This window comes from Amblyomma americanum, chromosome 1, assembly GCF_052857255.1.
Source record: "Amblyomma americanum isolate KBUSLIRL-KWMA chromosome 1, ASM5285725v1, whole genome shotgun sequence".
Lineage (NCBI taxonomy): Eukaryota > Metazoa > Arthropoda > Arachnida > Ixodida > Ixodidae > Amblyomma > Amblyomma americanum.
The window spans coordinates 101,521,316-101,537,961 of record NC_135497.1 but is presented as its reverse complement, the minus strand read 5'-3'; the positions used below and the strand labels follow the sequence as shown (position 1 = coordinate 101,537,961).

General features: G+C 48.0%; 1 pseudogene; it reads right to left on the bottom strand.

The window, feature by feature from the left end:
• Positions 1–8,520: 8,520 nt before the first annotated feature.
• On the bottom strand, positions 8,521–14,871 carry LOC144112856 (tubulin beta chain-like; annotated as a pseudogene).
• Between the last annotated feature and the right edge of the window lie 1,775 nt (positions 14,872–16,646).

Sequence of the window (16,646 nt, the reverse complement as noted above, 5' to 3'; positions counted from 1 at the left end):
AGTCCGCATTCAGAATGAAATTAAAGCTATATTCAGGCTTTCTTAACAAACGTGCCGCACTTTCGGGAATGTGCAACAAAAGCAAAATAATGCCCGCGAACGCCGGATTCGCGATCCAGTCCGCTTCCACCAGGCGCCAACTGCGCGTGCGAAGTGGCAGATGCGGGCTTTCAGGTGCTACTGGCACTTGTCTTGAATCCGCGCTGCCCATGCATCGTATGACTCGGCGGTTTGTTTTCAACTAGTGGATCCTGGGAGAAGGCAAAGAAAGGCGCGCATGCGCAGAACGACGGAACAGAAATAAAAGCACGGAGCAGCACGGATTGCTCACGACTTGCATCGGCGCAGCGGAACTGCGCATGCCCTACCTCCGCATGAAAGTGCTCCCACTTCCGTTCGCCCACTGTCATGCTCCATTGGCCTCAGTTAGAGCATTCTAGTTCTTCTACCATCTGGCACCGCCATTCTCAGGCACAGCTCCATCTTACAAATTTTTCTCATCGGGATCACATCGGTTCTCTTGCTAAAGCCTGCGATAATCCCGCATCTCGGTTCAATACATTTAACACAATACCTTGCTTGTATTACGTCAACCTAGCTATGCTCAACTGCTCGTTTTTGTATCTTCCTTCTAATTCTTGTTGACTAATTCGTGTCCTGCTAATTAACCAACTAGCACTTTCCATTTTTGGCCGATTATGGAGAACACCAGTGAGCGGTCCATACAGGCAGAGCATCTTAGCAGTTATTTTACCAGACGTGTATAAGGTGTTCCATATGTCACTCCCGGTTAGCGCTGCTTAACAATGGATCATGGAACGCTCCAGTAACGCTATTGAATCCTCGGACGTCAAAAAGTTGGAGCTCGCCTGGATAACCAGCGATACACAGCACGTCCAAATACAAGCGCGGTGTGCATGCGTTTGTATGTTGCCAAGTTTACAGGCCAAAGATGGGACTTCAAAATAGTTTGCTGTAATTTACAGATCCCCAATATCCAGGTGCATAGGAGAGAACCACTTAAGAGTGTTCGTAGCATCGACAATCTGAGCGCGAATTGAAATGGTAGGAAGGTTTGTTGCCGGTAATGTCACAAGACTCAACGGTCACAAAGGCAAGCTCAAATTAAGGCGATGAGGATACGTCGGAAAAACTCGCCTACTGCCAGTTACCTCGCAGGATTTTGTAAATACACTTGCAAGGAAGCCTCCGCGATTGCGTAAGTGTATATCCAGGCGAAGGATTCACAGATGCGCGCAAGGTGAAGCCTAGTGAGACGTTCCGCTTACTCAATCAGGATCAACGTTACTTGCGCTGTACGAACGACCGAGGGTCGACGTAAAGAAAAGACACGACTATACAGTATGGACCGCTAGCACTTCGCCATCGTGTGCCGTCCATCGGTATTCGATATTGCGCGAGTATCGTTACAGAAGGACCAATGAGTCCAAACAATATATTTTCCGAACCAGGAACTGATTTACTATCAGTAATCGAAGACTGCTGCTGGCTTCGCAAGGTTAATCGCTTGCACCTATTAGGAGCGATCGGCCAAGATTCTGGCGATGGCGAAATAACGCAGTAAAAGAACACGTCATAATCGTGAACACATATTTAAATTTTGTGCGAAGAACGAGTCGCCGAAAACCCCCAACCTTCGTCTACCACTTCTTTAGGCTGAATCGTCTGGTTGCCCTTGGAGCAGAAACACTGCCAGGTTCATTCATTAACTTCGTAATAACAATAATAATCATTCATTCATACATTGCCGGTCCCAACTAAACTTGAGGCTGTTCATATGCTAGAAGTGGCTAATGCTCTCATTGGCTGGGCAGCGGGAACTGCTTCTGACTAGGACAATGATTGCAGGGGCACTGTATGTTCTAGTAATATCTGTAGCTCTTTTTCTGGTTATGAGAGACGCTGTCATTTATTGTGTACTGGCTACTGGGACAATACTTTTATATATTTATATATTTATTTATTTATTTGTTTTACCCCCTAGGCCAGGGGTGTTATGGAGAAAGGGAATGAAATGTAGCATATCGAACCACAAGAAAGCAGAAAGCACTTTTCCAACCCAGTTGAACGCCAACAGTTGCAGAGTTTCGAGTAACACTTCTGTGACCGTGATGCCATTTCTTCGTGGAGCTCCTAAATGCAAAGCGCGGCCTGCGAAACTCCGCCGGCGTTGTCGGCGGGCTGTAGCGCACTGCTCCCCCGCGCCTCGGTTTCGCCCGTGGTTTCGCAGTACGGCAGGCGGCGCTGGTGGCAATTGTTTTACTTGAAAATGGAGGACGAAGAGGGAGTTGTAGAAAGTGCCTTATTCATCGTGCACCTGCTGTTGTAGTGTTTAGCCTTTCAAAAGATATTACATACACACACTGGGGGATCGGCCAAGAATCGGGAGGCAGAGGTGTCTAGCCTTTCAAAAGATATTACATACACACACTGGGGGATCGGCCAAGAATCGGGAGGCAGAGGTGTCTATTCACCTGTACTCACTGATAAGAATTTTTATTTCCAAATAAATAAATACATAACTAAATAATTATATAATAATAATCATAATAATAATAATAACGAAGAGGGAGTAGAAAAGCAATTTTGAAATAAAAATGTAATAACTGATAGAAAAGAAAATTTTGTAACACTTAGCAATTCAGTGGATGAGATTCCAACATTAAGTTCTCAACAGCAGTACAAACAGATCGGTGGCTGAACCAAAACGATGGCAGGTGGAAATAAAAGAAGGCGACTAGAGTGACAGCCTGGAGGGCAAAAATGCAGGCAGTAGGAGGAGAGAAGACGGGAGACAGCAACGGAGGCCAATAGCATGTTCTGCACAGGAACGGGAAAACACACGCCCTGCTTGTTGTCGGGCCTCGTCAACTTTCCAGCGTCTTAGTTCTTTTCGACCACGCCGCCTCGTAGGTGGCGTTCCCCATTTTCAGTCACCAATCTCACAGTTTTCTGAATTGTCCTGAATTTCAATCATCGAAGCTCAATTTTTTTTTGGTTATTTCAAAAACATTTTTCAGCGTCTGCCAGTGACCGCCTGTGTCCTGGCCAATCCCCCGCAGTAGGTACGTGCCATTAACTTATTGAGAAGAACAAAAGCCAGAGAACAACAGCCAGAGAAGCAGCAGCACTGATGCCCAGTTTAAATGAACGAAGCCAAACGTTCAAGGAAATAGGGGAAGGGTAAGGAAAATAAGGATAGATAATGGCAGTGTTACATGAGTATAGACTGTGGATAGAATCTGCCCCGATCTGCAGACAGGACAGCTGTGTCAGGCCAGCTGTGGTTGCAGAGCATTATTGAGGTTGAGAGTGTTACTTTCAACTTTACGAAGCACGTGTGCTTGTTTCGCGTTGAGTGACGGGGTAAAATGGCGCGGTTTTCCCTGATATTCTGCTAATGTTCAGCGATTTGCTCTTTGTATGTTGTGGCGCCTCCCGCTGACGTCGGTGGCTCATGAACGCTGGTATGAGAAAGGGGCTGTCCCTGCTGGCTACAGCGTGCGACGCGCTGCTACAACCGGCGACCGTGCAAAACTTACCCGTGTTACCCTTCGCGTCTTGCGGTGCGGGCCTCGTTTCTCTGCGTCAGGTTTGCAGGAAAAGTTTACGTGATTCGGGTGTGCAGATAAATTATATCGATGCATTCAAGCAAGCCTATCGCGCGAAAAGCCTGCAAGTATGTCAGCGTAGATAATGCATGAGCTCCAGTGCCAACGCTATAGGCTTCTCAATCTCCAATGTAGCATCAAGGTAGGTGGGGTGCGGCTCTATTTGCTCCTTCCCTCTGCGGTGATTACTGCTCAGAGCCGGCTGGAGGGGTATGGGTATGGAAGAAGGGAGGGGGTCCGAAAAAGGCTACAATGCTTAGCCCGAAGCCGCCGCTTTGCAAACCGATGCCTCCGACAGGCGACGAGAATCACAGCCAAAATTGCATGCGCAGTCAGTACGGCCGCCCGCTCTCTTCTTGCATACGTCTGGTGACTCACATTGTTGCCGGCTTTCGGCGGCACCGCTTCGCGAAGTGCGGCGGCCACGTTTTGACATCTTACTTCTAAGTATATTCTAAGTATGACACATACTGTACAACACACATAAGTCGTGCATTATAGAACAAATTATTTTTTAGCAAGAACCGAGGAAGCGTGTTTGAATACGGACTGTATTGATGCTACAAGACATGCCCCTAGTTGCGGAGAGGTAATAGCCTCTAGCGACACATCTGAGTGCATTCTTGAACATCGCCGCCCAGCTCGGGGACCATGGATGCAGCTCAGCGCTGACATTTGCCCTCTCTTCTTTCCGGCCATGGCTGCATGAAGCGTCTCAAGGAGTAACTGCAGTGGTTCTCAAGTTGCCTTTTATCCCCTCCCCCTCCCCCGCCCCGCTCGCTCTCTATGGCGCATTCCTCCTCCTTTCTGCGGTAATGACACAACAGTGATCGACGCGTTCCCTAGTGGCGAAGAGGAAAACGGAAAGGCGAAGTGTGCGTAATTTGCTTAATATTGACAGGTAGAAGAGTACGCTTTGTAATGAGCAAATGTTATTAGATACCATCGCAGTGAAGCTTCATTTAAAACTACAGTGAACAAATAATTGCTGCGGGCCGTAAAAGACGACGCCCCCGACCTCAGGTGCGGACGGCCACGTGGATGGTCGAGGAAGAGACGCCTTCTGCTTGACCCTCAACTCCGCCGGCACCACCGGCACCAGGAACGGCGCAGTCCTTCAACAGACGCAGCGGGTGAGCACTGCCTCTCCAGCGTCGCAGCGCCACATCCAAAACACCGATGCTTCCTCGCGCCTTCAGCCCCGCCGTCTTCCCACTGGTGGTGGCGTGGAAGCGAAATTTTGCAATTGTCCAGGAGGAGCTTAGACGCCTGCACCTGGCTCAACTGCTCGCTCGTTCAGGACACTATGGGGCGGCAGACGTCGAAGTCATCTTTCCTCGGGGTCGGCGGAAGACGCTTTCGGGCAGGCTTAGGGGTACCTGTGCGACTGAGGTCAGTATCTTCGGCCGATGAGTTGGGGCTGGCGTTGAACTCTTTGCCGACGTCGCCCTCATCATGTCTCTGGACTTCGTTGCGCCTACTGCTCGCATGAGTCGAGACGAGTGCATTTAGCAGGAGAGAGAAACAGCATGAAGCTATGAAAAGAAAAGAAATATGAAGTAATAAATTGGTTTTTCCATTAAGTAACGGGCAGCAAGTGTCTCACTTTTCTCAGCCGCAGCTGCGCCTTGACTACAGTCCTGATAAAAGACAGGTCGAAAGAAACAAGAAAAAGAGGCGCCGTAGCTGAGGGCTTCGGATTAATTTAACCAACCGGAATTCATTAACAAGCATCGATGTCGCATAGCGCACGGGCGGCTTTTGTATTTCGCCTGCTTCGAAACGTGGCTTCTGCCGCCGGGGTTTGATACCGCGACGTATACAGCTGCTCAGCAGCCGAATCGGCAGCCACCGCGCCAGGTTCGAGCCAAACGGCCAGGAAAAAAATTCACCGTTCCAAAGCTACAAAATGAATGTCCATCCATGTAAAATATTAAGAGATTGTGTCCTATTCGTAAAGCGAATCCCATTGCGCGTAATAGGAAAACGAAACTGTTTTGCCTTCTGCTAGTTTCGTTGCCCGCTTTCGGCTATTCGTCGCCGTACTCTCTGTCGCGCCGTCCGTCTCGCGTGTCGTCCCTTGCGCTGCGTTTGTCGCTGTCGGATGGGGGCACTTGACTGCTTCGTGCGCGCAGTCCGTGCGCCACGCCTCGTGGTGCGTTGATTCACACTTAGCAAGCAGGGGAGCGGGAGACGTTTCCAACAAGACGCCTCCAAACGCCTCTCAGGAAAACATCCCGGAACTGGAGAAGAGCATCCTGATTCGTTTAGGGCAACCTCAAGGCTTCATGGGAGTTTAAAAAAAAACGCAACTTACTGCCAAGATGACCTAGTGCGTAGGGCCACGTTTGCAAACTTGTCAGTGGGATATGCAGGGACAGTGCTAGTGAGGAGGCACTAGATGGGCTTCTGGACACCACAAAGCGAGCAAACGAAGGGCGACCATGAGAGTGCTTAGCCAAGGTTTCTTCTAGAGGCATTGTCTTCCCCAGACAACTCTTCTCATGGAAACTTTGGCTAAGAACCAAGAGACTAACCCCTCCCTTGTTCATTTTGCATTATGAGGGACAAGTACATTTAATACGGTATAATATAGGGACTCTCGTTTTCTGGGAAAACCGGACTTTAACTGTTTCTTGCACCCCGAGCAGATTTCTCAAGTATCAGGTTAAACCTGATTTCTACCCGAAAATAAGCCTTCTACGGAACGTATAGTTGCCCTTTGGACAAAGCTGAATACACCGCAAGGGAACTTAGCGGACACGTTTTGCAAACATCCAGAGGAATGATTTCAGTACAGTGATCATTTCAACCTTTTTTAACGCTTTTTATACATGGCGTTGCTTATCTGAGGCCATGCCCGAACAGTGCGTTTCAGAAGCGAGAAGCAAAAGCACAGGCAATAAATGACCAGACGTCTACTTGTGATCACTGTATCGTGCGCTACAAACGTTAACGGCATCCTGTTACAAGGCTCTTCTGCGTTTAAAGTGATCGCATATACGTTGAATGTACTACAGGGGACAAAATTCCGGTTGGGGAGTTATAGAAATAACATTTGTTGTAGCTCTACCTAGCTAAGAAGTCTCCTGATATTGTATGCAGGCCTTAAAGGCCTAAAGGCTCCTTCCTCTCTTTACAATATCAGGCGCCTGGGTAGCGAGGGGAGCTAGAATAAACGTTTTCCCTAGACCTCGTGTCCTGGAAAATTTTGTCCCATTCTACAAACAATGGCAGGACTGTGTTTCACGGACGCAGAACTGCCGTGCTACAGTTGATATCGTACGCAGCGAAATATTTAAAACGAAGCAGGAAAAATGAAATACCTGATTTAATAGGAGGTTGGAGTGCAACCCGCCATTACCTTATTATTTTTTTCCAAACCAATGTATAAAAATGGGGCATTTTATGTCCGGCACAAAGACGAGGGCTGAAACCAAATTGTCAGCTGCCTCAAAAAATGACCTGATAAAAACTGAACTGTGGAATCTTTTGCTGAACAATCCTATCTGTACCCGAATCACAGCTCACAAAATATCGCCCGGTTATGCCCCCCCCCCCAATTTTGGAAAAAATAAATCCAGAAAATAAATGGCCCTAGACGCAACACAGCCTTCAAAGCGTTTTTTTGCTCTTCAGTGTCATTACAACAGTTAAATATTTGAATTATATAAAACGACAAATGTGCAGTATATATATGGTTCAGGCTTACACAGCTATGAGACAGGAGAAAAAGCGGAAATAACGGTCAGCAGAGGTAGCAGTTGGAGTATGCAAGAAAAATGAAAACATGAAAACAACGAAAACCTCTTTTGTACACCAGAAGAGAAGAGAATCAGGTAACGTATGTCATACTTTGAGCAGACGCGCAACCCGAGGCAACCTGAGTGACATCCAGCAGGACAAGGATACTGGCATTCCCCTAAGCTCAAGCGTCCTGCGAAGTAGACACAATGTCGAGGATAGAGTAGACGGTGCACCGGTGCCATCGCAATCCTATTTGCTCATCAGGAAGAAAGTTCCTGGCATTTGAGATACATGTAAGTCTCTCGAGGGCAATAGCTTAAATAGTCTTGCAGACGACTGAAGTCAAGGAGACAGTCCTGTATAAGGAAATGTTGGAAAAGAGCTTATTATTCTTACGTATCGGCACGACAATGGATAAATAATAAATTCAGTACAATTGCCAACTGCCCACCGTGATACCAAGCGTCAGCTCTTTGGACGAGGGATAGATTGGCAGTCTCCCGCAAAAGTGAGTCTGTGCAAAAGTGAGTCTTACGGGAGCTCTGAAAAAGCATCCGCAAGTAAATAAGAATGCGTTGTGGGTGGTGCAAGAAGGCCCTTTACAGAGTGCCGTGCTCTGAACACTGCCACACCGCTTTTAGTCTTCAAAAGTTTGGATGGAATCAGTGAACGAATACTGCTTTGTGTGTGCTGCTAATCGAAGCAAACCCCTTTGTTCTGGATTCAAAGTGCGGACAAAAGATATCGCCAATATAACAATTCTTTCTACTATCAGATGTTTTAACTGATGGTAATTTTATATTTTAAACATGTTATTAAGGAGTCTCAATTCATATAAAATAAGCCATTTTGTACCTTTCGTAATGACCCCTCAAGGAGTTCAGCTGCTACCTGGGTAGGTGACGTATTCCGAAGCGCATTGTCAGGTTAATAAAATGCCTGTCAGGAGGTGCCGAGTCCAGAGGGAATGTTCCTCTGGCACATTGAGTGAAGGTATGAGGCGAAAAGAGTGGATTGCTGGAAGGGCAAAATGACACGAAGAATACAACACTTTACGGAAAAGCCAACTTGCAAGAAAGGCTGTATCTGCTGTCTCCACCGGTTTAAAAAGTAAAAAAAAAAATAGTTAAGCCTCTACATTCTATACGCCTTGGAACTCTCCCTCTTCCTCCTCGAATGTAGCTTCCTGGTACTGCTGGTATTCTGAGATCAGATCGTTCATGTAGTACTCCTCTGTCTCGGTGAACTCCGCTTCCTCCATGCCCTCCCCGGTGTACCAATGCAAGAAGGTCTTGCGGAGGAACATGGCTGCGAAAAACATAAGTACGCTTGGTCACCAGACGTTGTTCACAGGTACTACAACTTGTACGCTGTTACAATAGGTATGAGTAAGCGGTATAATGCAGGCATGTGGCCAAAAAGAGAAGTTCAAGAACGAGCGCCGCTTACACGTCAACTGCTCGGAGATTCGCTTGAAGAGCTCCTGGATGGCCGTGCTGTTGCCAATGAAAGTATCAGACAGCTTGAGACCACGAGGTGGGAAGTCGCAGACTGCGGTCTTAACGTTGTTCGCGAGCCACTCGACGAAGAAGGAAGAATTCTTGTTCTGGATTTCCAGCATTTGTTCTTCGACTTCTTTCAAGCTCATTCGTCCTCTGAAGATCGCCGTCACTGTCATGTAACGACCATGGCGGGGGTCGCAAGCAACCATCATGTTTTGGCATCGAACATCTGCTGTGTCAACGCCTGCAAAGTCAGTGCCCGGTACTGTTCGCTTTGTCTGGACGTGAGTGGAGCAAAGCAAGACATGAAGAAGTGCAGGCGTGGGAATGGTACCATGTTTACGGCCAGTTGGCGAAGGTCAGCGTTCAGCTGCCCAGTAAACCTGAGAGGAAAGCGAATAGGCTTGAAAAGCGACCGACTCAGACTTTCCAACGATGTCGCTTTGGTTAGGATGGTTGGAACAAGGTATTGGCAGATCATCTCAGTCTTGATTTTTGCACCCTCACCTTAACTTTCAAAACTCTGCCCGAATGTCGAACTCATCCCCATTTTCTGACCCTCCTTGGCCCTCACCCTCACTTCTTTGCTTCCTTTGACATTCCATTATCTCCTCTTAAAAACGCGCCAACCCTTCCTGCCGCGTCCTCACCCATTTTAGCACATTTAACATCAGAGTTATTGTTGTTCTAATACTTCCTGCTTACTTGGGACATTGAACTCAGTTCCTAAGTGCTCTATTCTGGAGAAGTTCATCATTCCAAGCTTCTATCCTTTAATAAAAGCCATCCCACAAAAAGTAGCGGCGATTCCGATCATATAACTTGGTTCAGACGCGTCTTAAAAGGACCTCACGTGGGACTCCACATAAGAAGCAGTTAGTGTCATTGCAAAACCTGAATGCTGGCCAGCATGCAGGCTTTCTTGTCTCTGCTACGGAAATAAGTCTCCTTTTGATGGCACACAAGTGCGAGAAGAATATAGAGCGCTGTCGTCATCGGCGCTTCCTTCAGACAGAATACTAGGAACGCAAGAACTAATGACCAAAACAAGCCGCAACAAGGGGAATGTTCGTGAACATACCGGCTCGAAATCATTAAGGACAACGGGATGAAAGGCTCTGCGCACTTTACAGGTGCACTTTACAACGCAAAAACTGCTCCCGAGCTCGATATTTAGAGAAGTGCCGTATACACCGAGATACAGTCTTAAATCCTTTTCAGAACTCGCGCTGGTCATTCCTGAGCACAGAAACTTTAATCAGAGTTTCTTTTCAACTCCACAAATGATTGTATTGGAAAAGTGTAACTGTGCTCTGAAATTCAGTTCGGATAATATTATATCCGAAGAGATACGTAGCACGCTGCCTTTTCGCATTACAGGATGACAAAGGTCTGCTTCGTGTAAATAAAAAAAATTATTTAAGGACTGGAGCTCGTATTAGCGAGTGTACCCAGCTCTCAACAGCTTGGTATAGCAAACGCTGAACGCCGTAACTGCCCGGATTCATGGAGCGTTTTTACGGCGGCAGGTCAACGATTGATAAAAATTCGAGCGGAAGACACGGGCAATGTATGTGCGTCGCATCTAAGGGTTTATTTTCTTCTACAGACTGCTTTCTGTGGTAGCCTAGTCACATCCCCCAAGGTTCCGAATGCAACGGTGCGAATATCGTTATTATATGTGTCAAGTGCTGTCGGAAAACACTCCGCTCTGAACTACGCTGGATATATCACGCTTCGTTTGCATTCTTTCCTTTTTCGCCACACACGACAACCCATCTGGCGTCAGGGTATTTGACGCTACCAGGTAAGCGAAGCACCGCATTCACCTGTGTTAGATTCTGCGTCATTAATGACTTTCACTACAGTGTGCGCCGACTTTTCGGAAAAGTTCAAATCACGTGTCAACGGAGCGCGGTTGACATACTTGTGGCGTAATTCAATGGGCCATCCAGAGCACGTTTTGTTGCTCCCCGAAACCGATATGCGCGTTTCAATAGACGATGTGGATTCAGGTCCTTAGTTCTCATTAGACAGTGAGGGCATGTTTCCTAGATTCTCTCGATATCTTGCTCCTTCGCGGATTTGGAGATGTGCTCTGTATCGCAGACTGGAATTCGCCATTAGCCATTCCAATCCAGACAGCTTCCAAGCGCTAGCCACCGTCAACACCACCGATCTCATTCTCTCCAGGGCACAAGCTTGTACTACAATAAATTTTTGGCTTTTCAGCATGTCTGCGTCACTTGCTGTCTGCTTGGAACAAGTGGATCACTGTCTGCTTCCCTCATATCCGAAGCAGAAATATGGTAGAGCACTCTGACCATGTCTAAGGTACCCTACGCTCAGTAAGCGCACTCAGGATGCTTGATTGTTCCCGTCATAGGACCGCAACGGTTTTTGTTGCTACGCAAGCTGCAACCGGAGTTTTGTGCGAGGAACCGCGAGAGACTGAATCCAACAAGACGGAAACACTCGCGAATAAGAGCTCAGACAGGAGAAGGGCGTTCTTTCGCGCATGTTTTCGTCCTTCAGTAACGAGACTACCGCGGCTCCGTGCACAGTAAGCAACCAACCTGACAGCGTTCTCACTTTGCTATAGCGTTTTGGGGTTCCGAGGCGTGATGATTTAGTGTACATATATAGATAAAGTTAGGCACCCACCCTAGACATGTGGTTACACCCGACGTTGTTGCAGAAACCATGTGGTTGAGATCTCAGTAGGTGGGAGTCGTGATACTGAGGGCCCAGAATCAGATGTCGTAGAGAGCCTCGTTGTCAATACAAAATGTACCGTCCGAGTACTCCAGCAACTTGTGCACAGCGAGGGTGGCATTGTAGGGCTCCACGACGGTGTCCGACACCTGGAGGTGGAACGCAGCCCCTTATAAATGTGGCATGTCTGATGCCCCACGGGTACTACGAATTCGCATCCAAAGGGTGTTGTCACTAACCTTAGGACTGGGGACCACGCTGAACGTGTTCATGAGGCGATCGGGGTACTCTTCCAGGATCTTGACCAGGAGCAGTGTCCCCATGCCGGAAGCGGTGCCACCGCCGAAGGAGTGCGTCATCTGGAAGCCGTGGAGGCAGTCGCATGCCTCCGCTTCTTTGTGGACCACGTCCAGCGCGGACTCCACCAGTTCGCCTCCTTCGGTGTAGTGGCCCTTGGCCCAATTGTTGCCCGCACCTGACTGGCCTGAATGAGTAGACAGTTAAGGGCGTATATTTTAACTAAAAAAGACCAAAGAAAATATTGTTACCAGAATTCGCACAAAGGAAACGTCACGCATTGAACACACTGCTCAAACAATGCCCGAGAGGAGGGCATTCTGCTTGAATGGAGCAGCGACTACAGCGATTAACAGCAGGCAACAGATGAAGTTCCCGGATAGGACATGCTGTGTTGCCAACGCATTTACACTTAAGAAAGCGCCTCATACGAAATTGTATGTTAAACGCTTCGGCAGCAGTATACTGGCGTGCAAATATTAGAAATTTTTTAGCAGTGGATCAAATATCTTTCTATTCGATTGATTGGCTGAGCGAATCAAATTGTATTCGTTCAAAATTATTCCAAACGATTCGAAATTAATCGAATTTTTTTCGAATAAGAATGTCTACTGAGGCATGCCGTAGTTTTCTTCCATGGCCATTAAAGAAAACGGTCCATTCAGACGGCCAACCGCACACTGATGCTATCGATCTGCGAGGTTTGTAAGGTTCCACGCCGCCACTATTCATTTCCATTCTTGTGGCAGCGTTCATAATGATCGAATATGTGCTCTAAGACTGGGCTACACGAGAAGGGCTGGGGTAGGTTTAGCAGACCCTGCTGTTATGTGCCCTCACAAAAACCATGATTCCTACGCAGCTCTCGCTCCTCAGATACTGAAATATGCCGCTAGATTTACAGTGTCGGCATAAGTATCAAAAGATAATTGCCCTGTCATTTTGACATGATGGTCGTACAGCTAATATTCTGACTTCACGTACCCCATGCGGAGATGAGTGTTGCCTCATTTGCCAGCTCTCTCCATAGCTCTATAAGGCCTACATCCGTACCGCAGTGCCGCCGTTAGCGCTTCTCAGTGTGGCACTATCATTTATTTTGTGAGAATACTCACACAGGCAGCGAATAATCGTAAAAATATTTGATTCACAATGGAGTTGGTTTTAATCACTGCTCGATGCGTATTTATTTGGATTTTAGTGGTACTATTCTAATTCGATTTCACAGCGAACCTGCGCTATTCGTACATGTCTCGGTTCTCAGAAAGTACTATTCGCGCACCCATAGGAAGCAAAAGACGTTACCCACACTGCAGCAACATGTGTAGTAGCGTGAGCCCATGTGATTGTGCAAGAGGTGCGAAGATCGCAAGGCTGCTAACCAGCCTGTCAGGTTCCTAACTCGCTTTAAGGACCACTGAACGTAAATGTCAAACTAAGCAAGACGAATAGAATATTCCTCGAGAACAGTAAAGAAGTTTTTCTGTGCAGTCGTTGCGATTCCTACGTCAGTGAATTGCCTCCTATGGATTGCAAGAGAAAACGAATCAGGATAGCTATAGCTGCACAAATTGAACTAGATACCCATTTTTGTTAACTGATTTCTTAATTTAACGGCGATAGCAAAGTTGTGAGTATCAGAGTTTCTTAATATTTCCTAGAGGGAAAGATGGAGCTGTGGTAACTATCCCGCGATGAACAGGAGTACTAATACATGGTAGATGAGGTTTGGTATTATGCTTGGCTTTTGTTCGGCATGAAATGTGAATTCAGCCGTAGGAATGACACTTCTCGAGATAAACCACGAAGAAATGCTCTTAAAGTTAGTAAAGCAGCCGCACACTTGCGTTAAATTTATTAAAAAAAGAAAAGTTAAATTCAGGGAAGTGCAATGTTTACTCACGTGCTTGTTGTTATCATTTTTGCTTTACTGACTCCTCCCTATGTAATACCCGAAAATGCTCTTAGAGTATATAAATAGCTAAGTAGATAAATAAATACATTATCAAATAAGCTCAACGTGTGCGAAGAGGGGAGCATGGCGACGCGGCTACTGATTCAGAGGTGAAATCCACGTTTACGGACCAACTATGCCAAGCCAAAAATGAAACCCCATCTTCCTGGCATTCCCGTGGTGGAAGAAGCGCTCTCTAAAAGACTCGCATAGACGATGGCGCCACTCCTCCCTCTAGATAATATTGTCTAAGGTAACTACAAAATGGAGGCGACGATTTGTTTCGATCATTTCTTGATAATTTTGAAATTAAAAATCAAAGAATGATACTATGCTATTGACTATCCTTTACTGAACACCTTTATACAAGCCCAGAATACAAGAACGGGAGCGTTGAAGCCGCAAGTGGGCTTGTGTGACGACAACCGGCAGCCGCAATCACTTTCGCGACTCATCAGCTACGTTTAAACTAATACAATAGGAAGGCTGGTTGCTATCCTGCCAACACGTGTTCCTGTCAGGTACGGAGAATGGAAAGCGATTTGTCCCCTCAATTTTGAAGAAATTTGCGCAATTGTCATCATCATCATCGGCCTGTGTGCACGGAGGGACAAAGGCCACTTCATTTTCTTCCAATTAACTCCGTCTTGTTCCAGCTGCCGTCACCATAGCCCCGCAAACTTCCTAATCTAGTTTGCCCACCTGACTTTCTGCCGCCCCCTACTGCACTTGCCTTCTCTCGGAGACCTTCCAGTATTGGCGGCCCATCGGCTGTCTTGATTTCGCATTACATGTCCTGCCCATGATTTCAACTATATCGTTTGATGATCTGTTCTCTTCATTTTCTCTTGCATTGCTCGCTACGCTGTCCGCGACTAAATTTTGAGCCTTTTAGTTAAGCTTCAAGACTCCGTTCCACAGGTGACTGCTGTCAAGACGCAACTTTGTGCACTTGCTTCTTGAGGTATAGTTGTACACGCCTATTCATGACCCCAGAGTGCCTCCAAAATGCGCACCAACCCATTCTTATTCTGCTAGCTTTTCATTGTTGTGGTCCGTGCCAGGCACTGCTTTGGCCTTGTTGAATGAAGAACGTTTTCTTTGACACCGATCCTGAGAGGGATCTGCTGAAACAGGAACTGATTTATGGTCAGTCATCGAAGACTGCTGCCGGCTTCGCAAGGTTAATGGCTTGCATTCCATAGGAGCGATCACCCAAGAGTCCGGCGATGGCCAAATAATACTGTAAGGGAGGACGTTATAACCGTGAACGCATTTTTAAATTTCGTGCGAACAACGAGTCGCAGAAACCCCCAACCTTCGTCTTCCCCTTATTTAGGCTGAACTGTCTGGTTGATTCATTAACTCGGTAATAAAAATAATAATTAAATAATAAATTTATTCACCCATATGTTGCGCGTCCGAACTTGAACTTCAGCCTGTTTATTAGCTCCAAGCTGTTGTAGGCAGTAGCCACATGCAGTAGCTAGGCCGGCTGGCTGGCTGCACTTGCTTGGCTTGGCTTGGCTGCGCTGCTGCTGGGTCTTGGTCGTCCTGCCGCTTCCCAATGACAAAAGAAAGACGTCAGTCGCAACGGCTGAGGGCAGTGTGGTCCACCCAGGGGCTGCCACCCTGGGCGCCCCTTGAGGCTCGATTGGTGTCGAGAACTCAAGCAGCGAAAAGACAATTGAGCTTGACTTGGTGTGCACAGTGCTGAAGGTATCTCAGATGCTCGACTGTTCTGAAACGGACAGATTGCCGCTGCTTCGCAGGTGACAGAAAGACCCCCTCATAAGCATGGCCGCCGGCCTACTGTATGGTCATGTTGGCCACGCCCTGTTCAAAGTACAGAAACCACAGGAGCAGTGGCGGCACGTTGAGGAAGAAAAGGGCGACGACGAGGCGCTTCCCCTCCTGTGGCCACAACCTCAAGATAAGCCATGCATCGGCAACGAGGTACATCGCTGTTGCAACGTACCACAGCTTCCAGAGGCCAACAAACAGTCCCCACATAGCACATATGAGCAGTGGCCTCTGGAGCTTTTCCACATAGCGTTCGTCCGCTTCTCCGGCCATGGCAGCCAGTAATGCCTGCTGCCGGTCTTCCCTCTCGTCTTGCTGGTGCTGCCGCTGGAGCTGCTGCCAGTGGAAGGGGGCACCCCGCAAGGAAGGCGACGCTAAATTGTCGAGGCCGCGGAGCACGTACACCGCTCGCTGCCGCCACCACTGACTGCCACGAATCTGCTGCTCAGGAACGTCATCTTCATCTTCCGTGTCCGAGAACAGCTCTTGTCGCGGCATGTCTGTCATAACAGTTTCTGTTGTAACGGTGGCGGTGATGGTGGTCACGGTCACGGCCTTCACTGAATCTTGACCTTTAGACAAGCCGTTGGGAATGCCCTGCTGCTGCTGCTGCTGCTGCTGCTGCTGCTGCTGCTGCTGCTGCTGCTGCTGCTGCTGCTGCTGCTGCTGCTGCTGCTGCTGCTGCTGCTGCTGCTGCTGCTGCTGCTGCTGCTGCTGCTGCTGCTGCTGCTGCTGCTGCTGCTGCTGCTGCTGCTGCTGCTGCTGCTGCTGCTGCTGCTGCTGCTGCTGCTGCTGCTGCTGCTGCTGCTGCTGCTGCTGCTGCTGCTGCTGCTGCTGCTGCTGCTGCTGCTGCTGCTGCTGCTGCTGCTGCTGCTGCTGCTGCTGCTGCTGCTGCTGCTGCTGCTGCTGCTGCTGCTGCTGCTGCTGCTGCTGCTGCTGCTGCTGCTGCTGCTGCTGCTGCTGCTGCTGCTGCTGCTGCTGCTGCTGCTGCTGCTG